Raw genomic sequence first — 27071 nt, 5'->3', positions numbered from 1 at the left:
TTGCAGGGCCGCTGGGACCAGGAAGAAGTTCTCCACAGTTCTCTAAGCTGCAGGGTGCCATTCCAGGCACCCTGCAAGGCAACTGCAGAGGCTATTAGGCAGTGACAGTGCCGCCCCCTAAGCCCTGCACCCTGTGCGACAGTACCAGTCGTCCCCACCCCTAGTTATGGCCCAGCATGCTTGCCTACTCTCCTTGAACATCTGTGAAAACTCCTGGACTCCAGAAAAAGTAGGCAAGGCTACTGGAGGCCACCCGCTACTGCCACCCACTCCCATGTAAAGTGGGCAGCCCCAGTCAAAATGATGGCACTATTTGTGCTGTCTTTTATTATATGATTTATAAATATATGGTTTATATCATATGCTTATATTGTATGGTATTGTGGGTGCAATTTAAAATTAATTTAAATTGTATGCAAGAAAGAATATTGTATCTGCTGTATTATAAAAGGTTTTTTAAATCAAGCCTATTATTGAACGCTATCAGCGCATTTGTTATAGAAGTTTCCTTGTGCTTATAACCTGTTTGCATAAGTATATGTGGGTGAATGTATGCCTGACATAAATCTGGGACATATGCTGCTGAAGCAGACTGATTGCACCTTGCAATACATACTGTATGCTTCAGCATCAGCACATGGGAGTAAATATGTTTTTTTATGTGTTTTTTTGTTTGTAGGGTAAATTTTGTCAAATGTGTGCTACCATTCAGCATCAGGCCCTATGGGTCATATGTAATTGGGTGCGAGCTTTAGCAAGGTAAAAAACCTTGCACCCCTCGCGCCCAATTTTGGATTACCACGGGCATGAGTGCTCCCGATACCGCGGTATCCAATTACAAAAAAGTGGTTGCAGGGTTTTCAGCTCTGCAAGTAAAAAAAGAGACTTACATGTCCAGGGGTCTCCGATGGTCTCTGCGGCTCCCGGTGGCCTTCCCTCCATCTTGTCACTGGGGAGAGAGCTGCTGGGAGGCTCCAGGGATGCTGGGAGGGACTAGGGCTGCTAGGAGAAGTAGTTCTCCCAGCGCCCATTATGGGGGGTATACACTTACATGGCTGGGTCACACACATCATGGGTCACTCACACAGACACACTCATGCATACACACTTACAAATATTCACATACTCACCCTGAATACAGAAGACCCGGCTCCCGACGCTGGATGCAGCAGACACCTCTTAAGGAGATGAGTAATTAAGTACTAATTAAGCTAATTGGAAACATCCAATTGATTAATTAGTCCTCGGAGGGGTGCCGCCGGAGTCCCAGAGCAAGTCACATTGATTTTTCCTAAAATTAACAATTAGAGGAAAAATCACACTTGCTCTGGTGGTGAGAGAAAAAAGACGCAGTGATTTCTGGCACCTTATTGATTAGCAAAACCCAGTGGCTGCCGGAAAAACCCAAGTTTTTTAAAAAAAGTCCATCTGCAATTGGATATGCCCCTATGTGTGCAACTTTATTTAATGTAACTTGGTCAGCACGGCTAAGTGCATGGGCCAACTGCAATATATAACTAAAGTTAAAAGAAAATGGTCTCATCATACACCTCAAAGAGCTGACAATGTTAACACATCACTACTACTACTAGGCAAAATACAAGGACCTTCAGAGCCATCTGTGAGTTTCCTACCTATTCCTTTTAACATTTCTCCCAAATATGGAGCCACAAAGATTTGTGCCCAGATTGTGCTGCCTTTCTACTGTGCAGTGGCAAACGCAGGATTTTGAAAGGGGGGTCTCCAATACTTGGGTACAAAACCAATGGCAAAAAATCTCACCGGATACATGCAGCACTCCTCGGGTACTCAATAATCCAAGCTTGTTAATCCATTACTGTGCAACGTTTCAGATTAATTTATTACATATTTCGTCAATGACGAAACATGTAATAATTGTATCTAAAACGTTGCACAGCTCCTCCAAGAAATAAAAAGGCGGCACTGCAAACATACACAGTGACATATACACGCACACAGACACACTAATAAAGCACACACACACACACACATACACACTCGACACACACTGACAAAGCCTACACACACACACATACACACTGACAAAGCCAATACACAGACTGACAGACACACACACTGACAAAGCCTATTCAAACACACACATTGACACAGACACACACACTGCACTGACAAAGCCCATACACACACACACTGACAAAGCCTATATACACACAAACTGCACTGACAAAGCCCATACACACACACACACACACTGACAAAGCCTATATACACACAAACTGCAGTGACAAAGCCTATACACACAGACACACACACACTCACTGACAAAGCCTAGACACACTAACAAAGACACACACACTTCACTTAAAAGTCTATACACACACACACTGACAAAGCCTAGACACACACACTGCACTGACAAAGTATATATACACACACACACTCTGACAAAGCCTATACACACACACACTGACAAAGCCTAGACACACACACTGCACTGACAAAGTATATACACACACACACACTGACAAAGCCTATACACACACACACACTGAAATACACACTGACACAAACACACCTCTCACTTAATAACACAAATTCAGCCATATACTGTAAATATAGCACTGGCATGGCTTATTATAGATCACCTCTCTACCCCCACCGGCTCCCTCCACATGTAATACATTACACCTACCTGCGGTGCGGCTCTGGGAGAAGGCGCCGGTCACTGACGCACCTAGCAGGCTCCGATCTCTCAGCCTCCCACAATGCCAGGGCACCATGGAAACTGCCCGGGAGAAGCTGAGCGCTACCGTCCAGCTGCCCCTACAGCCAGCTCAGCCAGCAACAGTTCAGGTTCTTTAAAAATCTATATATATATTTTAAGCTGCGCTGCAATAGAGTGGCGTGCAGGGGGGTTTCTAGGTGCTCCGAAACCTCCACTGTGTGCGCGTATGCTGTGTATTGTATATGAGATATACTGTGCCTCAGGAGAGTGATCCTTGTAATATAGGCTTTGCCATGCTTGTTACCACTTAAAAAATAGAACTAACAATCACACACATGGAGATGTCACTGACTCCTAACTGATCTGCAAATGCTGGTCCTAAAATAATTTGTGGCTTTATGAACATTCTGATAACCTGTCCGCTTCACAACTGGAAATATCCAGCTGGACATGAAGATTGAATACAAGTAGTTGTGTTTATATTCAATAATTAGGATAAATGTGAGCTTCTAATATATAATATACAGTGAGATGATTGTTCTAGATAAACTGTAGAATCTACTTCAATCTGCTCTGTTTCCAGGGGTCACAGTTGAATTGAACATTGTACATTTTAGAGGTCTCACCTCTTAATCATGGTGATTATCACAAATTTAAAGAGAGTATTAATTAACTAAAATCAATATGAATGCTATGAAAAATGAAAAAATATTTAACCTATTTAACTATTATAGCAATTAGGCCTACATGGTTCTAAATTAGATCTCATCAATGTCCTCCTTGACCACATTATTATGTATCTGATTAACCTTATATACAGACTAAATATATTGATTGTTGAGAATTAAAGAAGGTTTTTCATGCTTTCTTGGGTGGTCTGTAAATTGTACGATTTATTAAAGACCAAACATCACACCACCCCTCATCATTTGAACCACCCAGATCAGTGGTGTATGGACAATGGGTGCAGGACGAGCATTGCACACGGGGCCCTTGCCACACACTCTCCACCCATTCAGTAAACTTACCTACTGCAGCAGCTGTTTCTGACTCTGAAGAAATCTTTGTGAAGATGGTAGTGGTGTCACCAGGGATATGCGTATGCGTGGTAGACTCTGGCACTGTATGCGAGGGGGGATCCGCTTGGACACTGGACACAGGTCCACATGTCAAATCATTTAAGGTCAATGTGATAGGCAAAACCAGTGCTGGTGGCTGCCAGTCATAAAATATGTGGACAAACAGAAGCACAATTCTGTCCACCACCACATGACTGAACCAAAGGATGACAGTTTAGCATAATTTATAGAATTTCAGCATCTTTTCTGAATTTCTCAAAAAACTTTTGGCCTAGGGCTAGCGTGAAAAAATTCTGATACTCTTGGGTGCCGTGATTCAAGAAGGTTTAGGAAACACTAAATTAAGCTGCAGTCGCAAAACACAACAAACGATCACAAGAAAAGGCAGACTTAGCAATGTGGTTCTTATATGCAAGCTTTCCCAAAATAAGAAACTTTTCTGTTATTGATTGAATATTTTTATTACTGTATCTGGATTCATACTGAACACTGTAGCTCAGTGATAAGCAACCTGACATACTTCAAGGACTGCATGTGCGGCCCTTCAACCTTCAAAAGGGCCAAATATACAGTATAACCCATCATTTTAATGACTAAAATATAGCCCCAAAATAACCCTGGCACCCCATAATTCTCATCTAAAAATGTTCCTACTTACCCCCCACTTGGTCCAAAATTTGCCACAAAATGCCACCACAAGCATTCAGACCTCCACTTGTAATAAAATGGCCAAACATGCCACTCAAACTACCACTCTGACCTCCCCACATGCCACCCAGACCCCACATAAGTCAATGAAACTTACCTAAATGTCCCCACTCACTTGCTAATCTAGGACTCCATTAAAGAACAATACCAATACCACATGAATACTTATGAATATGCTGCCGGTATTTAATATAACTTAGCTGTCCTGTGAGGTCCTGCACTGCTCCCCTCCTTATCAGTGTCAGCATCTTAGCTGCCGACAGACTAGCGCTGTCAGCAATGAGCTACTGACTAATGCACATACACAATGGCTGCATGAGTATAGTACTGCACCTATCAGGCTTTCCTGGGCAACAATGGGGACCATACCGTTTACACCATCTGTAGTCATAGCCATCAATGTATTAAGCTTACCATTGTTTGCTAATTAAATAACAGATGTCATAATCACTTTATAGAGTGCTAAAGGCGCTATGACTCGTTATTTGAATGGAGCTCCTAGTACATTAATAGTTTGTCAAATATCAGTTATGCCTGCAAAGATCCCTTTAAAGTCTTAAACATGTTAGCACAAAATACAGAATGCAGAGCTTCACCATAGGAAGAGGTAATGCAATGTCTTTTTTGATTTTTGATGTGCAGTTTCAGGTTTAGGGGTATATTTACTAAAGTGCGGGTTTTTAGAATTGGAGATGTTGTCCATAACAACCAATCAGATACTAGCGTTTATCTTCTAGAAGGTGCTAGATAAAAGTTAAGTAGAATCTGATAGGGTGCTATGGGCAACATCCCCACTGCTAAAAACCTGCACTTTAGTAAATATACCCCTTAATGTAAAAAACAATGGGGTGCTACAAACCTCATCCAGTTTGCTATACTCTACTGTACATGCTATGGATTGCCAACAGTGTTGGACTTTGCAAACCAACACACAATGGATCCTTTTAGAATTTTTAATTTTAGTTTCCAAACCACAGGATAATATGCGACGCGTGGACAAAATCTCTGTTTAATATATCTCCCTTCTTAGGGGTATATTTACTAAAGATTGGTTTTTCAAAATTAACAATTCCTCTGCACCTTTGAGATTTCGATTTGAAAGGGCAATACTGCAGTGGCGGATTTTACCTAGGGGCTACGGGACTGCAGCCCCACCAGTAAAACCTCCCACCTGCAGGGACTGCCTAGGCTAGCAGCAGTGGTAGTGACTTCTCATTAGAAGCACTTCCTGCTGACCACAGCCAGACAGACAGTCCCAGGGGGAGGTGGTTTCCCTCTTGAGACTGCCAGTCCGGACTGCAATATCAGAGAGAGGGCTTCCCATGGGAAGCCACTCCCCTGCTATAACGGCAGCCCTATCTGGCTCATAGGGGCTACAGCTAATGCAGCCCCTAAAAGCCAGCCTGTCTGCTAGCCTTGCAGCAGCTCCGTGCTTTAGCCACACCCCCTTATTTAAGCAACGCCCCCACAGTCGCTGGACTTAAACTTCGCCTCCCGGTGACATCACCTTTCAATCACCGTGATGGCAATGGAGGAGCGGGACAATGTGCCCTGCAGACAGGCAAGACAAGTAATGAGCCACCTCTGGACAATAGTAATACCAGCAAACTCAGGCTTGCTTGTGTGTATTATTATTGCCATTTTAATATGGCAACTTTTAAAAAACGATGATTAGTAAATATACCCCTTAAGTCTTACTTATTTAATTCATAATTGTTTTCACTCCCATCCATAATTTCATAAAGCTGATTTCCATTTTTGTTTAATGCCTGAACAATTGCACACTAAAGTAGTAGACGCCAATTATTAGCTATTTTTTTTTTTAATGTATAAATTGACTTCTTGCCTGATTTATTATTAGAGTGCATTTCCGACAACTACCATACATACAAAGCCATATAAAATTTAATTTCCATAATATATTCCCTTTAGCAAGATTACTCTGTAAAGAACACTAATTAAACTGTCTGCTTATGATTCACAGTCATATTCAAAGAAAACACGGTACACCTGAGAGACATTGTGCAGGCAATTAAAACCAGTGTGCAAAGCGAGTTCTTTATGCTGCTGAAGTTATAAAAAAAAAGGCCTGACGCTTTTGCGGTAAAATATTTTCTTATAGGGAGCGATTTTGAGTCGGACGCAAATCGTAATGTGCACAGATCTTGCAGATTTCAGCATACAGCTCAATTGTCAAAGAAAGACATTCTCTGCTGCACATGCACCGGATCAGGTATCCGCACACAGACGGAAATTGCTAGTGTGTATGGATTGATACATCGACAGTACATGAAATGGGCATTTTCTAGGTGATAATTGGGCGGCGCCCATGCATTCGCAATGAAGTGTTCCCTCTTGTGGGAGTGTCATGGGCGTGTCAGCCAACTTCCATGCTCATTCACAGTGCGTAGATGGAAGTGGGTCATCTGTTTCACTCAGATCTTTTGCACTCAGTATGTTGTTGGAGTAAGTCCAGAAACTAACAGTGGGCAGGAAAGGCTTCCACATGCAGTCGCGTGGATGTTTATTATTCAAAGGTGGATTGTTGCTTTATTATATTGTAGTAAGCAAAAATTTGCTGCTAAACGAAAAAGTGGCTGCGGATGTATCCAACTCAGAATTCATCCCATTGTTATGATCCGGGGCAGCAGATTAGCTTGGTGGCAGGTCCCAGCCGTTTTAGGCAACTGAGACGCTACATTATGCTTTGATTCCAGTTCCGGCTGTTGCAGTTAGCTGGAACTTTGTGTCTTTGCAGCTCATTGCTGCATTCCTGCATGTCAGCCTGTGTACAGCTCAGCTGCAAATCATTTAGTGATTAGGGGAGGCTCTCTACAGGGATTGCTCTCATTGGTCCCTGCTTCATATAAATTCCAGCCAGCCTTACACTTCCCGCCGGTGATAGTCTTCTTGGAGCCTCATCATTGTGTTGTTGTTCCTGAGTTCCTAGCTGTCTTCCTGGAGAATTTACTCAGCTAAGTGTATCACTACTGTGTGACCTGTGCATGCATTATCTGCTGAGCAATCTCCCTGTGCCTTGATGAAATCACTGTTTTAAATATCACTGCCTTTCTATATTGGGATTGCTGTGTTATGCTGCTGCAATAATGGTGGGTTGGGTATGAAATCCCGCCGGCTCCATAGCTGCCGGGATAAAATTCCGATGCCGGAAGCCGGACAGAGGGGAATCCCGACGAAACAGGTAAGTCCCTTAACCCTACCCTTCCCCCCCTCCAAACCCTAACCCTCCCTTAGGGGTGTCTAGCCCTAAAACTTCCAGAGTGGTGCCTAACCCTAAATCCCCCGGGGGGGCCTAAACCTAACCCTCCCCCCGCACCCTAAACCTAACCCTCCCAGGGGGGTGCCTAACCATAACTTCCCCCCAGTGGTGCCTAACCATAACCCACCCTTCCCCTAGCATAACCCTTCCCGGGGAGTTGCCTAACCCCAAGTGCCCCTGGGGGTGCCTAAACCTAAACCCCTCCCTGTGACTAAGTGCTACGAACGGCAGGACTTGCCTCGATCGGTCTGGCGTCCTTCCGCATTCTGGTGTCAGGATTAAGATAGGCGTCAGTATTTTGACGCCTATCTTAAGTCCCTTGTGGGGCTTCTGCTGTCGGGATATAGACCTGTGGCATTTAGTCCACTGGTCTATAAATTACATCCCATAATAGTGACTGTGTTTAACTATTGTTACTACATTGAAGACTTTGGTGCAGATCTGAGTGTTCTATTACTTGCATTTCACCTGTGGTTAAATACTGTGCTGCACTTCAAGAAGATTGCATTATCCTATGTACATTACTTAAATTCACCTGTTGTTAAATACTGTGCTGCACTTCAAGAAGACTGCATTATCCTATGTACATTACTTGCATTCACCTGTGGTTAAATACTGTTCTGCACTTCAAGGATTACTCTACATGATGTTCATATCCTCTGTCTGCATATTATACCCTTGCTACTACCTGTTCCAGTGTACTGGACAAACTAGTGTTACTACTGCAGTTAACTGTGTCCTTGCCACATTACTATTGCTTATACACTACTACTGTAGTTATTACTGTACCTAGTGATCTCCTGTCTGTTGCATAACCCCCTACTGTTTGGAGGTATAAGACCTGGCGGCCGCCTAAGTGCTGATGTGTGAATCTAACACTAAGGGAACAGCGGGTGGCTGTTATAGGCAGAAGCCCCTCCTTAGAGGGACTATAGGCGTCTTATGCAATAGTGCAGGAGTTTCAAAACACCAAGATTGTCTTTTGCACTATGTGGGGCTGATGTAAAGTAGAATTGATTGCATATCTGGCTGAGGATTCAGCATTTCTACATATCTAGCACCTCAAAAATCAAATTATTTTGAGTTAATTGAATTCTATAAATACACCATAATTTTTACTATTATCGCAAGTACCACGTTGTCCTCTTCAGCATCGTATCTAATTTCAGCCTCACTAAGGACTTGGAAAGTAGACAGAATAAAAGTAGGAATGATACGGAAATTCTGTTTAATGAAAATCAGAACGACAGGATAATACCTGTTTGGATTGGACAGATGTATTTGCTCTCAAGTTAGCATTGATGAAGCAGAGTGAAACTATTTGGAATAAAACAATGTTTGATAGCTACTTGAAGAACAACGTAATTCCTAGAGGTCTCTGACCTAAACTTTTTCCAGCATATGAATTAGCTAACGATGACTTGAGAAGAGAGTGAATGAACATCTAATATCCAGGGGGCCTTAATACAGCTATATTTCATCCGTATAATTTCATCCACCATACTTTATTCTAGAAATTAACTGTAGGTTCTTTCATCAAATAATTTCTGACTTTGTTAAGACAATAAGAAAAGAGAATACATTAAATTTTTACTGGATTATTTTCTCAGCTTGCTGTAATATTAAGATATGTATTTTTAATATAATAGGTGCTGTTGGATATTATACTCAGTAATATAAGATAGATGACTATCGCAATCCATCCATTCGGTCAGATGCTTTTTAGACCATTACAACATATACTTTTATGGTAATAGATAATGAGGAGTGATATCTCTCAGAGTATTATAAGAGAGAAAATCTACATTCTCCCATAACAATTAATTAATTAATTTATTTTTAATATTTATATCACTAATCTTATTATAATTGTTACATTTAGGATTTTAGGTATTTGGACACCTATCACATGTATATATATTTTTCTTTCACGGAGGTTACACTTACCATATTATTTTCACTCTCTGTAATCATTATACATTTTTAGTATTACATCTTATTCATCATTTGATCACGTTGATTATATTTTACTATTCAATTATTTTGATTGGTCGCCTGTATCTTTTAAATATGCACCTGAGGGGGACAATCTGACTCAGCCTTGATAAAACTGTTTACACAGTGAAATGTGCATGTTGGCGTTTCAATTGGGTCCACCACATAGTCCCATGAAAATGTATATATCATGCTTGTACTAGTACAGAAGTGGTAACACTATAAATATATGGTGTGATAATAATGCTACTTGATTAGGGATGATGTTACCATTGCAGTAACATTATTCATTAGCAGCACAGCTTAAAGTGATTTGTGAGCTTCATGTGAATTGATCAGTCAGAATAAAACTGACATTATATGGCAGTATTATACCTCTTTTCCACCAAAAACCCAGGTCCGACCTGGGTTTTTGGACATGGGTCCAACCCTGGTCAGACCCTGGTCAGACCCATTTACACTGCACCTTTGATCTGGGTTACTCCCAGGTCAGCCCTGTTCACACTGAACTCAGGTCTGCCCTGCTAAACCTGTGAGGTCATAAAAAGTGGGAGGTGAATGCTCCACAACCACCAATCCGCTCATTTTAGGCATGATCCAGATCAGATAACCTGGGTTGCACTGTTTACACTGCACCATTACCTGGGTCCATCCTGGGTCCAACCCTGGTAGCTACCTGGGTTGGATTGCAGGGTAAATTGACCCAGGTTATTTTTCAGAGACCCTTTTACACTGAGCTGCAACCCGGGTAGACCCTGCAAAAACCCAGGTTTTTGCTTTGGTGTAAAAGGGGTATTAGTGTGATGCTATTCTATGCTCACAAACCAATATGTATTACAATAAGTGAATAAATTGTGACACAGAGACAATAAAATGTGTGACTTATAGAAGTGTGATTTACCACACAGATATTTTATTATTATTTTGAGCCTTGCTGAAAGCTGCAGTGAGGCACATGATATAATTTATTCTGTGATTATTGCATTCCTCTATAGGAGTGCTCATAAATACTAAGCAACAACATTAATAATTAAATCTACCAGAATAACATATAGATAATTATTAGCAATCTGTGATTATCTGAGCTGTGGTAATAATGCTGCTTGATTGGGGAGGATGTTAACATTGTAACAACACTTCATTGGCAACACAGCCTAATAGTGACTTTATCACTATAAATATATGGTGTGGTAATAATGCTACTTGAATAGGATTATGTTAACATCGCAGTAACATTATTCATTGGTAACACAGCTAAAGTGATCTGTGAGCTTCATATGAATCGATCAGTCAGAATAAAAGTGATACAGTATTAGTGTGACGCTATTCTATGCTCACAAATAAATGTGTGTTATATTAAGTGAATAAATTGTGACATATGAGATAGCAAAATATACTAATCTATATGTATTGACTGTGGGCGACCAACCTGCTAATAATAAATATTCACACAAATATATAAATATAAATAAAGTGCTGAGTGCTAACGTGCTTGAATCAGCCTGAGCAAGTATACATAAATCATAAAGTGCTTAGTGCCAAATAGTCCTAGCAGCATAGACCAATGATCATCCCCAGGAAGAAGTCAACGGACGAAACGCGTTGGGCTCATTACTTGCCCTTGGGATTTACACCTCAGACCCTCTCAAATTGATTTTCAGATAAGCTAAAACTCTTCTTTTACCTCTTAAATTGATCTTATTTTTATCGGTTATTTATTGCTCTCTGGTGGTTACTCCTGATTAGGAACCACAGTGTTTTATCGTATTTATCTTGTTTTTGTCAAACCCTATTAAATATTTTTTATGGTACTAGCTTTCTTTTATCACTTTATTTTTGTATGCTGCTAAAAGTATTTATATTGCACTAAGCACTTCATTGGTCTATGCTGCTAGGACTATTTGGCACTAAGCACTTTATGATTAATGTATACTTGCTCAGGCTGATTCAAGCACGTTAGCACTCAGCACTTTATTTATATTTATATATTTGTGTGAATATTTATTATTAGCAGGTTGGTCGCCCACAGTCAATAACTCCCTTCTCGATTTACTAGGTAGTGTATTCACCAGCACTACAAACTATTGACTAAGGAGCAGACGCCCTAGGTATACGCCTCGGGTTATACTTGCAATTGTTCAAAGCACCAGTAGTTTATTCATTGGTTTAGGTTCTGGCGCCGGATTCACAATTATATCTAATTTATATGTATGTTTATCAATTTAATTTATTTTTCACCTGTATTTTTCACTGTACCATTCCTAGTGAATGGAACTTTTAGTATAATAGCTAATAAAAGTCAAACTTTGATGTACTTATTTTGTGCATGTGCGCCCATCTCTAACAACAACTAGCCTCTTTTTGTTTAATATAGTCTAACTTGGTTGGATTAGGGCTGCACCCCCATAAATTGAACATTACTGGTTAAATACTATACATGACCGTAACTCGTCATATATTGGAGTGTGCAGATATACTCTCTTTCTCTAGAATTGATAGGCTTAATAATGCCTGGTTCCAATATTGGTGGGGACCTAAGACTTTTAAAAACAAATAAGTTCTATTTTCAACAATAAAAAAATAAATTTTTGTGGAGGCTTTGCAGTGGGATTGGTGTCTGGGGATTGATGGTGGGTACAGTTTAGAAGGACAAAACAACTTTTAGTATACACTGTGCTTTTGACTATGAGCCCGCTGTCAATCCATGATGGATCCCATCGGTATCCAAATACCACCTAAAATTCTGCTTAGTAAACGTAGTAATTTTAGCACTTCTTGTTTTGTGTGTGTGTGTATATGTGATATATATATATATATATATATATATATTAGGGGTGAGCGGGTTCGGATTTCTGAAATCCGAACCCCCCCGAGCCCCCCCGATCCGAGTCCGATCCGAGTCAGGCTCGACTTTTCCCGCCTGACTCGGATCTGACATCGAGGCAAAACGTCATCATCCCGCCTTCCGAGTCTCGCGGGTTTTGGATCCTATATAAGGTACCCGCGTCGGCGCCATTTTCTCACTCGGCTGTGGACAGTGAAGAGGGAGGGTGGGAGTTAGTGCTGTGTAGTGTAGTGTAGTGTAGTGCTGCTGTTGTCCACTACTTCAAAGTCCATAGGGGCTGGCTGTGTTGTGCTGTGCTGCTGTTGTTAATAGGGGCTGTGTCCACTACTTCAAAGTCCATAGGGGCTGGCTGGACTGTGTTGTGCAGTCAGTTCTCCATAGGGGCTGTGTCCACTCCAAAGTCCTGTGCAGTGTCCCAGTCCTAAAGGGGTGCTGTAGTGTTGTCCAGGGGGTGCTCTGTCCATCAGGGGTGCTCCCCCCAAGTGCTAAAAAAATAATATATTTTCTGTGTTTGTGAATTGTGTGCGCAGTAGCCGCACGTGCATCAACAAAGTAGTGCCAAGCGTGCGCCTGTGTCATAAGTAAAGGGCCGGCTGGCTTGACCGTTAAAGGGTGCTGTAACCCCCGAAAGTACACTCCAGTCCAAACCAAAAAAAAATTATTTTCTGTGTTTGTGAATTGTGTGCGCAGTAGCCGCACGTGCATCAACAAAGTAGTGCCAAGCGTGCGCCTGTGTCATAAGTAAAGGGCCGGCTGGCTTGATCGTTAAGGGTGCTGTAACCCCCGAAAGTACACTCCAGTCCAAACCAAAAAAAAAATTATTTTCTGTGTTTGTGAATTGTGTGCGCAGTAGCCGCACGTGCATCAACAAAGAAGTGCCAAACGTGCGCCTGTGTCATAAGTAAAGGGCCGGCTGGCTTGACCGTTAAGGGTGCTGTAACCCCCGAAAGTACACTCCAGTCCAAACCAAAAAAAAAATTATTTTCTGTGTTTGTGAATTGTGTGCGCAGTAGCCGCACGTGCATCAACAAAGTAGTGCCAAACGTGCGCCTGTGTCATAAGTAAAGGGCCGGCTGGCTTGACCGTTAAGGGTGCTGTAACCCCCGAAAGTACACTCCAGTCCAAACCCAAAAAAAAATTATTTTCTGTGTTTGTGAATTGTGTGCGCAGTAGCCGCACGTGCATCAACAAAGTAGTGCCAAGCGTGCGCCTGTGTCATAAGTAAAGGGCCGGCTGGCTTGACCGTTAAGGGTGCTGTAACCCCCGAAAGTACACTCCAGTCCAAACCAAAAAAAAAATTATTTTCTGTGTTTGTGAATTGTGTGCGCAGTAGCCGCACGTGCATCAACAAAGTAGTGCCAAGCGTGCGCCTGTGTCATAAGTAAAGGGCCGGCTGGCTTGACCGTTAAGGGTGCTGTAACCCCCGAAAGTACACTCCAGTCCAAACCTAAAAAAAAATTATTTTCTGTGTTTGTGAATTGTGTGCGCAGTAGCCGCATGTGCATCAACAAAGTAGTGCCAAGCGTGCGCCTGTGTCATAAGTAAAGGGCCGGCTGGCTTGACCGTTAAAGGGTGCTGTAACCCCCGAAAGTACACTCCAGTCCAAACCAAAAAAAAATTATTTTCTGTGTTTGTGAATTGTGTGCGCAGTAGCCGCACGTGCATCAACAAAGTAGTGCCAAGCGTGCGCCTGTGTCATAAGTAAAGGGCCGGCTGGCTTGACCGTTAAGGGTGCTGTAACCCCTGAAAGTACACTCCAGTCCAAACCTAAAAAAAAATTATTTTCTGTGTTTGTGAATTGTGTGCGCAGTAGCCGCACGTGCATCAACAAAGTAGTGCCAAGCGTGCGCCTGTGTCATAAGTAAAGGGCCGGCTGGCTTGACCGTTAAGGGTGCTGTAACCCCCGAAAGTACACTCCAGTCCAAACCAAAAAAAAAATTATTTTCTGTGTTTGTGAATTGTGTGCGCAGTAGCCGCACGTGCATCAACAAAGTAGTGCCAAGCGTGCGCCTGTGTCATAAGTAAAGGGCCGGCTGGCTTGACCGTTAAGGGTGCTGTAACCCCCGAAAGTACACTCCAGTCCAAACCTAAAAAAAAATTATTTTCTGTGTTTGTGAATTGTGTGCGCAGTAGCCGCACGTGCATCAACAAAGTAGTGCCAAGCGTGCGCCTGTGTCATAAGTAAAGGGCCGGCTGGCTTGACCGTTAAAGGGTGCTGTAACCTCCGAAAGTACACTCCAGTCCAAACCAAAAAAAAATTATTTTCTGTGTTTGTGAATTGTGTGCGCAGTAGCCGCACGTGCATCAACAAAGTAGTGCCAAGCGTGCGCCTGTGTCATAAGTAAAGGGCCGGCTGGCTTGACCGTTAAGGGTGCTGTAACCCCCGAAAGTACACTCCAGTCCAAACCTAAAAAAAAATTATTTTCTGTGTTTGTGAATTGTGTGCGCAGTAGCCGCACGTGCATCAACAAAGTAGTGCCAAGAGTGCGCCTGTGTCATAAGTAAAGGGCCGGCTGGCTTGACCGTTAAAGGGTGCTGTAACCCCCGAAAGTACACTCCAGTCCAAACCAAAAAAAAATTATTTTCTGTGTTTGTGAATTGTGTGCGCAGTAGCCGCACGTGCATCAACAAAGTAGTGCCAAGCGTGCGCCTGTGTCATAAGTAAAGGGCCGGCTGGCTTGACCGTTAAAGGGTGCTGTAACCCCCGAAAGTACACTCCAGTCCAAACCAAAAAAAAATTATTTTCTGTGTTTGTGAATTGTGTGCGCAGTAGCCGCACGTGCATCAACAAAGTAGTGCCAAGCGTGCGCCTGTGTCATAAGTAAAGGGCCGGCTGGCTTGACCGTTAAAGGGTGCTGTAACCCCCGAAAGTACACTCCAGTCCAAACCAAAAAAAAATTATTTTCTGTGTTTGTGAATTGTGTGCGCAGTAGCCGCACGTGCATCAACAAAGTAGTGCCAAGCGTGCGCCTGTGTCATAAGTAAAGGGCCGGCTGGCTTGACCGTTAAAGGGTGCTGTAACCCCCGAAAGTACACTCCAGTCCAAACCAAAAAAAAAATTATTTTCTGTGTTTGTGAATTGTGTGCGCAGTAGCCGCACGTGCATCAACAAAGTAGTGCCAAGCGTGCGCCTGTGTCATAAGTAAAGGGCCGGCTGGCTTGACCGTTAAGGGTGCTGTAACCCCCGAAAGTACACTCCAGTCCAAACCTAAAAAAAAATTATTTTCTGTGTTTGTGAATTGTGTGCGCAGTAGCCGCACGTGCATCAACAAAGTAGTGCCAAGCGTGCGCCTGTGTCATAAGTAAAGGGCCGGCTGGCTTGACCGTTAAAGGGTGCTGTAACCCCCGAAAGTACACTCCAGTCCAAACCAAAAAAAAATTATTTTCTGTGTTTGTGAATTGTGTGCGCAGTAGCCGCACGTGCATCAACAAAGTAGTGCCAAGCGTGCGCCTGTGTCATAAGTAAAGGGCCGGCTGGCTTGACCGTTAAAGGGTGCTGTAACCCCCGAAAGTACACTCCAGTCCAAACCAAAAAAAAATTATTTTCTGTGTTTGTGAATTGTGTGCGCAGTAGCCGCACGTGCATCAACAAAGTAGTGCCAAGCGTGCGCCTGTGTCATAAGTAAAGGGCCGGCTGGCTTGACCGTTAAAGGGTGCTGTAACCCCCAAAGTACACTCCAGTCCAAACCAAAAAAAAAATATTTTCTGTGTTTGTGAATTGTGTGCGCAGTAGCCGCACGTGCATCAACAAAGTAGTGCCAAGAGTGCGCCTGTGTCATAAGTAAAGGGCCGGCTGGCTTGACCGTTAAAGGGTGCTGTAACCCACAAAGTACACTCCAGTCCAAACCAAAAAAAAAATTATTTTCTGTGTTTAGCCGCACGTATATATCAAATCGATATAACATAAATGGAGGACCAAACTTTCTCCGATAAAAATAAAATAGAGAAAGATCAAGAACCACTTCCTCCTAGTGCTGAAGCTGCTGCCACTAGTCATGACATAGACGATAACATGCCATCAACGTCGTCTGCCAAGGCCGATGCCCAATGTCATAGTAGAGGGCACATACAATCCCAAATGGCAAAGTTCAGGAAAATGACCTTGAAAAAGACATTTAAATCAGCTGAAGAGAAACGTAAACTTGCCAATATGCCATTTACGACACGGAGTGGCAAGGAACGGCTAAGGTCGATCCCTAGTATGTTCATGACTAGTGGTTCAGCTTCACATGACGATGGAAGCACTCCTCCCACTAAAAAAATCAAAAGAGTTAAGCTGGCAAAAGCACAGCGAAGAACTGTGCTTTCTAAGAAGATATCACAAATCCCCAAGGAGAGTCCAAGTGTGGTGGTGGTTGCGATGCCTGACCTTCCCAGCACTGGACGGGAAGAGGTGGCTCTTTCCACCATTTGCACGCCCCCTGCAAGTGCTGAAAGGAGCACCCACAGTCCACTTGCTGATATGCAAATTGAAGATGTCACTGTTGAAGTACAACAGGATGAGGATACTGGTGTAGCTGGCGCTGAGGAGGAAGTTGGCGAGGAGGATTCTGATGGTGATGTGGTTTGTTTAAATCAGGCTCCGGGGGAGACAGTTGTTGTCCGTGGGATGAAAAAGCCCATCACGGTCATGCCTGGGCAGAAGACCAAACATTCCACCTCTTTGGTCTGGCAATATTTCTATCCAAATCCGGACAACAACTGTCTTGCCATATGTACCATATGTAAAGGTGAAATAAGTAGGGGTAGGGACGTCAACCACCTAGGAACATCCTCCCTTATACGGCACCTGCAGCGCGTTCATAAAAAGTTACTGTCAAGTTCAGAAACTTTGGCTCAGACCGTAAGCAGTCCAGGGACACCTAAATCCCGTTGTCCTGTTGTATCCAAGCGCCTGCAAACCACACCGTCAACTCCCTCCTCGTCAATTTCCTCCTTAGTCAGGATCGGAAGTAGTCCTGCAGGCCATATCACTGGCATGACTGACTCTCCTATCCGGGATTCCTCCGGAGGATCCTGCATTGCTACGCCTACTGCTGCCGCTGCTGCTGTTGCTGCTGCTGCTGGGAGTCGTTCATCATCCCAGAGAGGAAGTAGGAACACCACTACTTTTACTAAACAATTGACCCTCCAACAGTCCTTAGCGAGGAGGATGAAGTACGACAGCAGTCATCCTGAAGCAAAACGTATAACTGAGGCCTTGACTGCTATGTTGGTGTTAGACGTGCGTCCGGTATCCGCCATTAGTGCAGTGGGATTTAGACAATTGATGGAGGTAGTGTGTCCCCGGTTCCAAATCCCGTCTAGATTCCACTTCACTAGGCAGGCGATACCGAGACTGTACAGAAACGTCAGAAAAAGTGTCCTCAGTGTCCTGAAAAATGCCGTTGTACACAATGTCCACTTAACCACGGACATGTGGACAAGTGGAACAGGGCAGACTAAGGACTATATGACTGTGACAGCCCACTGGGTAGATGTATCACCTTACGCAGCAACAGCAGCAGCGTCACCAGTAGCAGCATCTCAGAAACGCCAGCTCGTTACAAGGCAGGCTACGCTGTGTATCACCGGTTTCAGTAAGAGGCACACCGCCGACAACCTCTTAGAGAAACTGAGGGAAATCATCGCCCAGTGGCTTACCCCACTTAGACTCTCCTGGGGATTTGTGATATCTGACAACGCCACCAATATTGTGCGGGCATTACATCTGGGCAAATTCCAGCATGTCCCATGTTTTGCTCACACAATAAACTTGGTGGTGCAGAATTTTCTGAAAAGCGACAGGGGCATGCAGGAGACGCTTTGGGTGGCCCGAAAAATTTCTGGCCACTTTCGCCATTCAGCGACTGCGTGCCGAAGACTGGAGCGCCAGCAAACACTCTTGAACCTGCCCCGCCATCACCTGAAGCAAGAGGTTGTGACGCGGTGGAACTCAACCCTCTATATGCTTCAGAGGATGGAGGAGCAGCAAAAGGCCATACAAGCCTATACATCCACCTATGACATAGGCAAAGGAGGGGGTATGCACCTGACTCAAGCGCAGTGGAGAATGATTTCCGTGTTGTGCAAGGTTCTTCAGCCCTTCGAACTTGCCACACGTGAAGTCAGTTCAGACACTGCCAGCTTGAGTCAGGTCATTCCCCTCATCAGGCTTTTGCAGAAGCAGCTGGAGAAAGTGAAGGAGGAGCTAAGACGGAGCGATTCCGCTCGGCATGTGGGACTTGTGGATGAAGCCCTTCATTCGCTTTGCCAGGATTCCAGGGTGGTCAATCTGTTGAAATCAGACCACTACATTTTGGCCACCGTGCTCGATACTAGGTTTAAAGCCTATGTGGTGTCTCTCTTTCCGGCCGACACAAGCCTGCAGAGGTGCAAAGACCTGCTGGTGAACACACTGTCAGCTGAAGCGGAACGTGACACGTCAACGGCTCCTTCTTCATTTTCTCCCGCAACTGGGGCTGCCAGGAAAAAACTTAGGTATCCTAAGCAACCCGCTGGCGGTGATGCAGGGCAGGCAGGACCAAGTTTGGACATCTGGTCCGGACTGAAGGACCTGGCAACAATTTCTGACATGTCTACTGTCACTGCATATGATACTGTCACCATTGACAGAATGGTGGAGGATTACATCGGTGACAGCATCCAAGTAGGCATGTCAGACAGTCCATACCTGTACTGGCAGGAAAAAGAGGCAATTTGGAGGCCCCTGTACAAACTGGCTCTATTTTACCTGAGTTGCCCCCCCTCCAGTGTGTACTCCGAAAGAGTGTTTAGTGCAGCCGGGAACCTTGTCAGCGAAAGGCGTAGGAGGTTGCTTCCACAGAATGTGGAGAAGATGATGTTCATCAAAATGAATTATCAGCTCTTCCAGGGAGACCAGCCTCCAGAACGTACAGAGGGACCTGTGGTGGTGGATTCAAGTGGGGACGAGTTAATACTTTGTGAGGATGAGGATGTACACACTGAAGAGGGTGAGGAATCGGTGGATGAGGAGGATGAGGATGACATCTTGCCTCCGTAGAGCCAGTTTGTGCAGGGACACATTAATTGCCAGCTTGTTTTGTGGGGGCCCAAACGAACCAATCATTTCAGCCACAGTTGTGTGGCAGACCCTGGCGCTGAAATGATTGATTTGTTAAAGTGTGCATGTCCTGTTTATACAACATAAGGGTGGGTGGGAGGGCCCAAGGACAATTCCATCTTGCACCTCTTTTTTTCTTTGCATTATGTACAGTTTGGGGCCTAGTTTTTCTAACTGCCATCCTGTCTGCCACTGCAGTGTCACTCCTAGATGGGTCACGTGTTTGTGCCGCCCACTCGTGTCGCTTAGCATAGTCATCCAGCTACCTCGGTGCAACCTTTTGGACATAAAAACACTATTGTGAGGTGTGAGGTGTTCAGAATAGACTGGAAATGAGTGGAAATTAAGGTTATTGAGGTTAATAATAGCATAGGAGCAGAAAAACCTACAAATTCTGTGATTTTAGCTGTTTTTATGCTTTTTTTCAAAAAAATACAGATCCAAAACACAAAACCCAGAACCCAAAACACGGAAGGGTGGTTTTGGCAAAACCAATCCAGATCCAAAACACGAAGAAAGATCCAGATCCAAAACCAAAACACAAAACACGAAAAGTGGCCGGTGCACACCCCTAATATATATATATATATATTTCTTAGTAGGTGGTCCGGCTCTCCCTGGAGAAAAAGTACCAGCTGGGTGCCCGCACCAGCAGGGGACAATGCACAGCAAACAGATTAAGTGCAGCACTCCTGGCAATAATGGAACTCAGTCTTACAGCGGCATGATAATCAACGTTTCAGTGCTGTATTTACAGTAGCACTGAGTCCTGATGAAAGTGCTACTGTAAATAAATCACTGAAACGTTGATTATCATGCCGCTGTAAGACTGTGAGTTCCATTATTGCCAGGGGTGCTGCACTTAATCTATTTGCTATATATATATATATATATATGAGATGAACGGGTTTGGTTCCCAGAGAACCAAACCCACCTGAATTTAGCATATCCGAGTCGGATCCAGGCAGGCTCAGAGGTTCCCGCCTTACTCGGTTCTCGAAACCGAGGCAAAACCATAGAAACGGAAATCTTGTGGTTCGTGAGCTTTCATCTCTATGATCAATGTAGTATATAGGGACCACGTGACAGACGCCATTTCACTCCGGCTGTGGAGACTGAACAGGGAGGATGGGTAGTGTAGGGCTGGGAGAGGTGCTGGTGCTATCTGCTGTGTCCTGGGCTGGTGACTGCTGATCCATTCTGGTCTCTGGTCACGGTGCTGTCACTGTGCTGTCTGCTGATCCATTCTGGTCTCTGGTCACGGTGCTGTCACTATCACTGTGCTGTCTGTGCTGATCCATTCTGGTCTCTGGTCACGGGACTGTCACTGTGCTGTCTGGTGATCCATCTGGGCTGTCTGCTCTGTCCTGGACTTGTGCTTTGTCCATCTCTGGGACCAATTTCTGGACTCCAAAAAAAAAAAAAAGTAAAAAAAAAAAACCTGTCTTTTTATATTTTTCTGTGTGTGCATGCGACGTTACAGGCTTAACCACAGTAGCGCACAAAATCCAGCCAGCAACGCACGTTGCAGCCTTGTGCTGCCCGACTACAGTCGTTCTTAAAAAAAATAAACAATAAAAGTGTCATATTTTTTTCTTGTTTGTGTGGGTGGGTTTTCGCCTTAACTGCACTAGTGCACAAGATCCAGCCAGTAACGCAAGTTGCAACCTTGTGCTGCCTGACTCCAGTCGTTCTAAAAAAAAAAACAATAAAAGTGTCATATTTATTTCTTGTTTGTGTGGGTGGGTTTTTGCCTTAACTGCAGTAGTGCACAAGATCCAACCAGCAACGCAAGTTGCAACCTTGTGCTGCCCAACTCCAGTCATGATCAATCGTTACTCTGGGGCCAAGTTCTTCTGGAGCTGACAAAAAATATAAATGATCATTTGTCATTTTTTCTAATATTTTGTGTGTGCGCACGACTGCACGTGTGTGAATTTTGTAACCGTACCTTGGCTACACTATTGGTGATTGTGACACTGCTTCTAGACTGCAGAAAAAATATGGAGGGCTGTCACATGACAGGAGAGCAAGGCCAAGAACCACATGTTGTAGCTACCACCAGCAGTGCAAGGCCGTCAACTTCCTCGACCTCTAGGAAAGCCCATGCCCCAGGGCTTAAGTCACGCCATCGATATGGTAAAGCAGGTTTTACTGAAATTAAGAAAAAAAAATTTAAAGGATATTTGACTTTAGATAAACAAAAAATTGGCAATATGCCATTCACTACACAAAGTGGCAAGGAAAGGATAAGGCCTTGGCCTTCTTACTTTATGAAGAAGACTGCTGATTCTGATAGCCCTTCTGCTTGTAGTAGTAGTGGTGGTAGTCCAATTAAAAATGTGAAAGTTTTTAAGACAGCTCCGGAAAAACCATCTGTGTGCCCTGAGAAATCGAAATCACAAATCCCCGAGGAGACTGCAAGTGTGTCCGTGGTTGCCATGTGTGAGCTCGACCTAAATACTAGTATACTGGAGGATCCTCCAAGTTCCAACATTTGTGTGCCCTCTGTAAATGTGGGGAAGGGCAGTCAACATCTTGCACATGTAGTCATTGAGGATGCTTCTGTGGAATTGCACATGGAGAATGAGGAGGATATTTTGGTGGATGAAGGCGCTAAGGATGGTGAGGATGTTGATGATGAAGATGTTGGTGATGAGGATGTTGATGCCGAGGATGTCCTTTGTGTAAGTAAGGCAACAGCTGTTGCCCATGGTTTGAAAAAGCCAAAGCCCATTGTTGTCATGCCGGGACAAAAGACAAAAAAATCTACTTCTCACATGTGGAATTATTTCCATCCCGATCCGGACAACAGTTGTCAAGCCATATGTGCCCGTTGTCATGCAAGAGTGAGTAGAGGGAGGGACCTAAACCACCTAGGAACCTTCTCCTTGTTACATCACTTGGAGCGCATTCATCAAATATCAAAGTGTACATTGCCAATTTCCAAAACTCAAAACGTAACAAGTCCAGTGTCACCTACCTGCTCCCTCTGTGTGGGATCCAAGCGCCTTCGATCTCCAACTCCAACACCTGCATCATCACCTACATTCTCATTCGTGATCGGAAGTAATTGAAAAAAACAATTGACTATTAAACAGTCCTTTGATAGAGGAAGTAAGTATAACAGCTGTCACCCAGTTTCATAGCGGATCACTGACGCCATGATGGCTGTGCTAGTATTACATGGTGAAATAATAAAAAATGAGGATGATAGTGTGGAGGAAGTGCAAAAGGAGGATGAGGGGGGAAATTTGTGTCCAGTCTGACGCTAATGTGGATGTTGATGATAAGGATGTGGTTTGCGTAAATCAGCCACCAATGGCAGCAGTTTTTGCTAATGATAAAAAGAAAGCCAGAAAAGCAACGTCTTGGGTGTGGGGTTATTTAATCTAAATTCTGACAACAGTTGTGAAGGCATCTGTTCCATTTGTAAAGCCAAAGTTAGCAGAGAATGGGACGTTAACCATCTAGGCACCTCCTCCCTGTTACGTCATTTGCAGTGAGTTCATGCAATTTGTGTAACAAAATTATAATTTGTAAATTAATAGCAAGCAGTCCAGAATCAGCTACCAGCAGTTTGGATCATAACATGCAATATCCACCACCAACACCCTCATCATCAACCTCCTCCTTAATAATTGAAGGTAGTCCTTCCAAAAAATGTTTTGTGGGGCCCAAACAAACTAAGGAGTTCAGCCACGAAAGTATCAGTCCTAGTCGCTAAAGTGCTTGGTTTGTTAAACTGTGCATGTCCTTTTTAATATCCCACATAAGAGTGGGTGGGAGGGACAATTCCATCTTGCACCTCTTTCCTTCACATTTGGCGCAATTTGGGGCATTGCCGACTGACATTATTATAGTTTATGTGGAAATGGGGCCCTAGACCGCACACCCTACACCTTTTTACACTTCATCTTTCCTTTTTGGAGTGATGCCCTGGGGTGGCTCAGCTGGGCTAGTTTGGGGGTGTCCTGCACTCTGGATTTCATCCCCAGTATGTTAGGGACCTACCTTCAGAGGTTACCTGGGCACGGTGGGTAGGCCCATAACCATGGCCATGATTATGCCAAAACCTCTTTTATTATTTGCAAAATTCCATTGCAATATGTATTATTAATATATAATGAATAATGTTGGAGTTGTGCATCTGTAATTCTTTTTTGTATGTCTGCAACAATAGTCTCCACAGGTAGCACCTCCCCATTATATATATTTTCAGGGTGTGCGGTCTAGGGCCCCATTTCCACATATTCTATTTAGTGTGTTCTTATGCACACCTGAAGGTATGAGACGCCTTCAATCTAGGCTAGCACCCCTTCCCACCTGTCCCTTATTGGTTTTAAGCAGGGATCTGGCATTTTGACTGCACTTTAACAAGAGGCACAATCTAGGTAAGTCCTAAAAATGTTTATACTGTAGTGCAGCTTAGGGTTGATTTTTGGGGCGTGGGTCCCCTGGATTGCTTTGGTTGGGCTGCTTCAGGGCATCACATTATATACACATTTTTCTTTCTTGCACTTTTAGCACTTTCATTGTTTGTTTAATTTATATGTATTATTGTCACATCTTTATTTTTCACCTCCCTACATGCAGCAGCTCTTATCTATCCTACACCTTTTTACACTTCATCTTTCCTTTTTGGAATGATGCCCTGGGGTGGCTCAGCTGGGCTTGTTTGGGGGTATCCTGCGCTCTGGATTTCAACTCCAGTATGTTAGGGACCTATTCTCAGAGGTTACCTGGGCGCAGTGGGTAGGCCCATAACCATGGCCATGATTATGCCAAAACCTCTTTTATTATTTGTAAAATTCTATTGCAATATGTATTATTAATATATAATGAATAATGTTGGAGTTGTGCATCTGTAATTGTTTTTTGTATATTATTATAGTTTATTAAACTGCCATCCTATTTGCCACTGCTGTGTGGCAATGTTTCATAGATGTCTGATATTTTTTTAAACTGCCGTGCGTTTGTGCCGCTGCTTTGTTGCTTATTTTAGCCAGCCAGCTCGGTGCAGCCTTTGGCCTATATTGGTGAAAAATAGTGAAATCAATATTGTGAGCTGTGAGGTGGTTAAAAATGCCTAGACATGCCTGAAAATCATTGTTATTAAGGTTAATAATACTGTAGGAACAAAAACAGACCCAAATTATGTGGTTTTAGCAGTTTTTATGATTTTCAAGAAAAAAATCCAGATCCAAAACAAAACCCAAAATATGAAAACAAAACACGGAGAAAAAAAAACAAAACCAGATTCCGATCCAAAACCAGGTGAGATCCAGATCCAAAACCAAAACCAAAACACGGGGATCTGTGCACATCTCTAATATACATACACATACACGAATTGCACACATCACTTTGAAAAGACTTTGTGGGTGCCAGGGATGTAAACAACCATAAAGTGCCAGCTGTTTCTTGAACACTCAAGTTTAGGAATGCAACCAGCACATCATTTAATTTCTATTTGTGTAAAATGAGCATATTAGTACATACACCCCAAAAATGATTACACTTGTATATAGATTGTGGAACAAGAGAAGGAGCAGGCGAGCAAGTATTGGCAGTACAGCTGGGGCAAATTCACACAAAGGTGGCTTATGCAATCCTCAACAAAGACATATATGCATCTATCAGGAGGTTTATAACTTGTGAGTGCACCACCACGTCCACTGGTGCAAAATATGCACTGACGTTGACCATCAGCAGTTAGTGTACATTAATTTTATTACAATGTTCATACACAGACACACTGGTTTATTTATTTGATAATACAGACAATCTGGATTATTTATTTGACACTTCATTAAAATAACGATGCGATATCATGAGTGATTTCCCTTGAACTCTCCCCGGCACTCCAGGACATGATATGGTGCTAAAAAATGTCCAATCTGACCAATGATCTAACAATCTATCATGAATCGTTAACGATCTCCAAATCGTTAGATCGTGCATGATGTATCATCAGCTTGCCAAACACCTGATGATGATCTTCAAGCTTTCAGCAATATTTTAATAATGGGCAGGCCTAACTATGGGTATGTAAAGCAGGCGTCATTTTAGCTCTGTGCACTTCTGCTCTGTGACTAGTGAGGCTTGGTTTATACCTGCTGAACCTTGTTGTGCTTTGTTTAACCTGGCTTAACAAAGTGTGTTATTGCTGCATTCTATCCTGTATTCTGTGCTGATGTATCCCTATCGCTATAGAGTTCTGCTAGCCTATGCTGGGGCTAAGTTGGTGAAGGAGAGAGCCTTACAAAGGAGGAGAGCATGCTGGACGAAGGAGTGGCTGCATAGGGATAATCGCTCTCACATGTCGCTGCTGTTGGAGATTCTGGAGAGCAATCCGGACAACTATTCAACTTCCTGCACATGGATGACACCATCTTCTAGGAGTTACTGCATTTGGTGACCCCCTATATCCAGAGGCAGGATACTAAGCTGCAGAGGGTCATCCCTGCTGAGGAGAGGCTGGTGGCTACCTACCCTAAGGCAGGCTTGCCTACCCTCCCGATTTGGTCGGGAGCCTCCCGAATATCGGGTGCCGCTCCTGACCCCCTGAAAAGGCTGGCAAGCCTCCCGGCTGCCGCCTACCCCCCCCAAACTACTACTTATAAACCTCGCAGCGGGGAGGCCCGAACACGCGATTCGCGCTGAATCGCATCATTGTGGCTCCGCTCCCTGCTTCACAATGCCTTTTTCCTGGCATTGTGAAGAGGTCACGATGATGCGATTGTGCGTTCACGCCCTGGCCCCGCCCTCAAAATGGCATCATAGCCCGGCCACGCCCCCCGCAGAATGCAGGGATTCAGCTCCCTCTCGGAAGGAGGGAGCTGAATGTCGGCAAGTATGCCCTAAGGTACCTGGCTACAGGAAGGTCCCTGGCTGACCTAAAGTTTGGGTCCCTCATTTCCCCTCAGGCTTTGGGCATCATAATCCCAGAGAGCTGCAAGGCTATTGTCAAAGATCTACAGTACCAGTTTTGCAAGGTAAGAAAAACCACACAACACATTAATTTATTTAGAAAGAAAAAAGTTATTTTTTTGGAAATGTAGAAAAGTGTAAAAAAACTTTAAAAACTGTGTAAAATTTGCTGCCAACATGGCTGCTTGTAATAAAACTGTCTTTATGACAACATTATAAAATTGACATTCCAAAGATGGAAAAAACAACTGAAAATGCATTTTTTTTCACTGTATATGCATTTATAATGTTAAAGGCAATAATCAACAAGTTTTATCAGTCCCAATAGCTATGCTGCTCTGTGATATATGGTGGGTCAGATGCCGGATTGAATAGGCCAAGAAACACATGGCGCAAGTACAGATTGGGGCCACGGCTTCCAAAAATCTGTCCTTACACCA

This window comes from Taudactylus pleione, unplaced genomic scaffold (genome assembly GCF_031769625.1).
Source record: "Taudactylus pleione unplaced genomic scaffold, aTauple2 ptg000763l, whole genome shotgun sequence".
Lineage (NCBI taxonomy): Eukaryota > Metazoa > Chordata > Amphibia > Anura > Myobatrachidae > Taudactylus > Taudactylus pleione.
Note: the sequence above shows the minus strand (reverse complement) of the source record.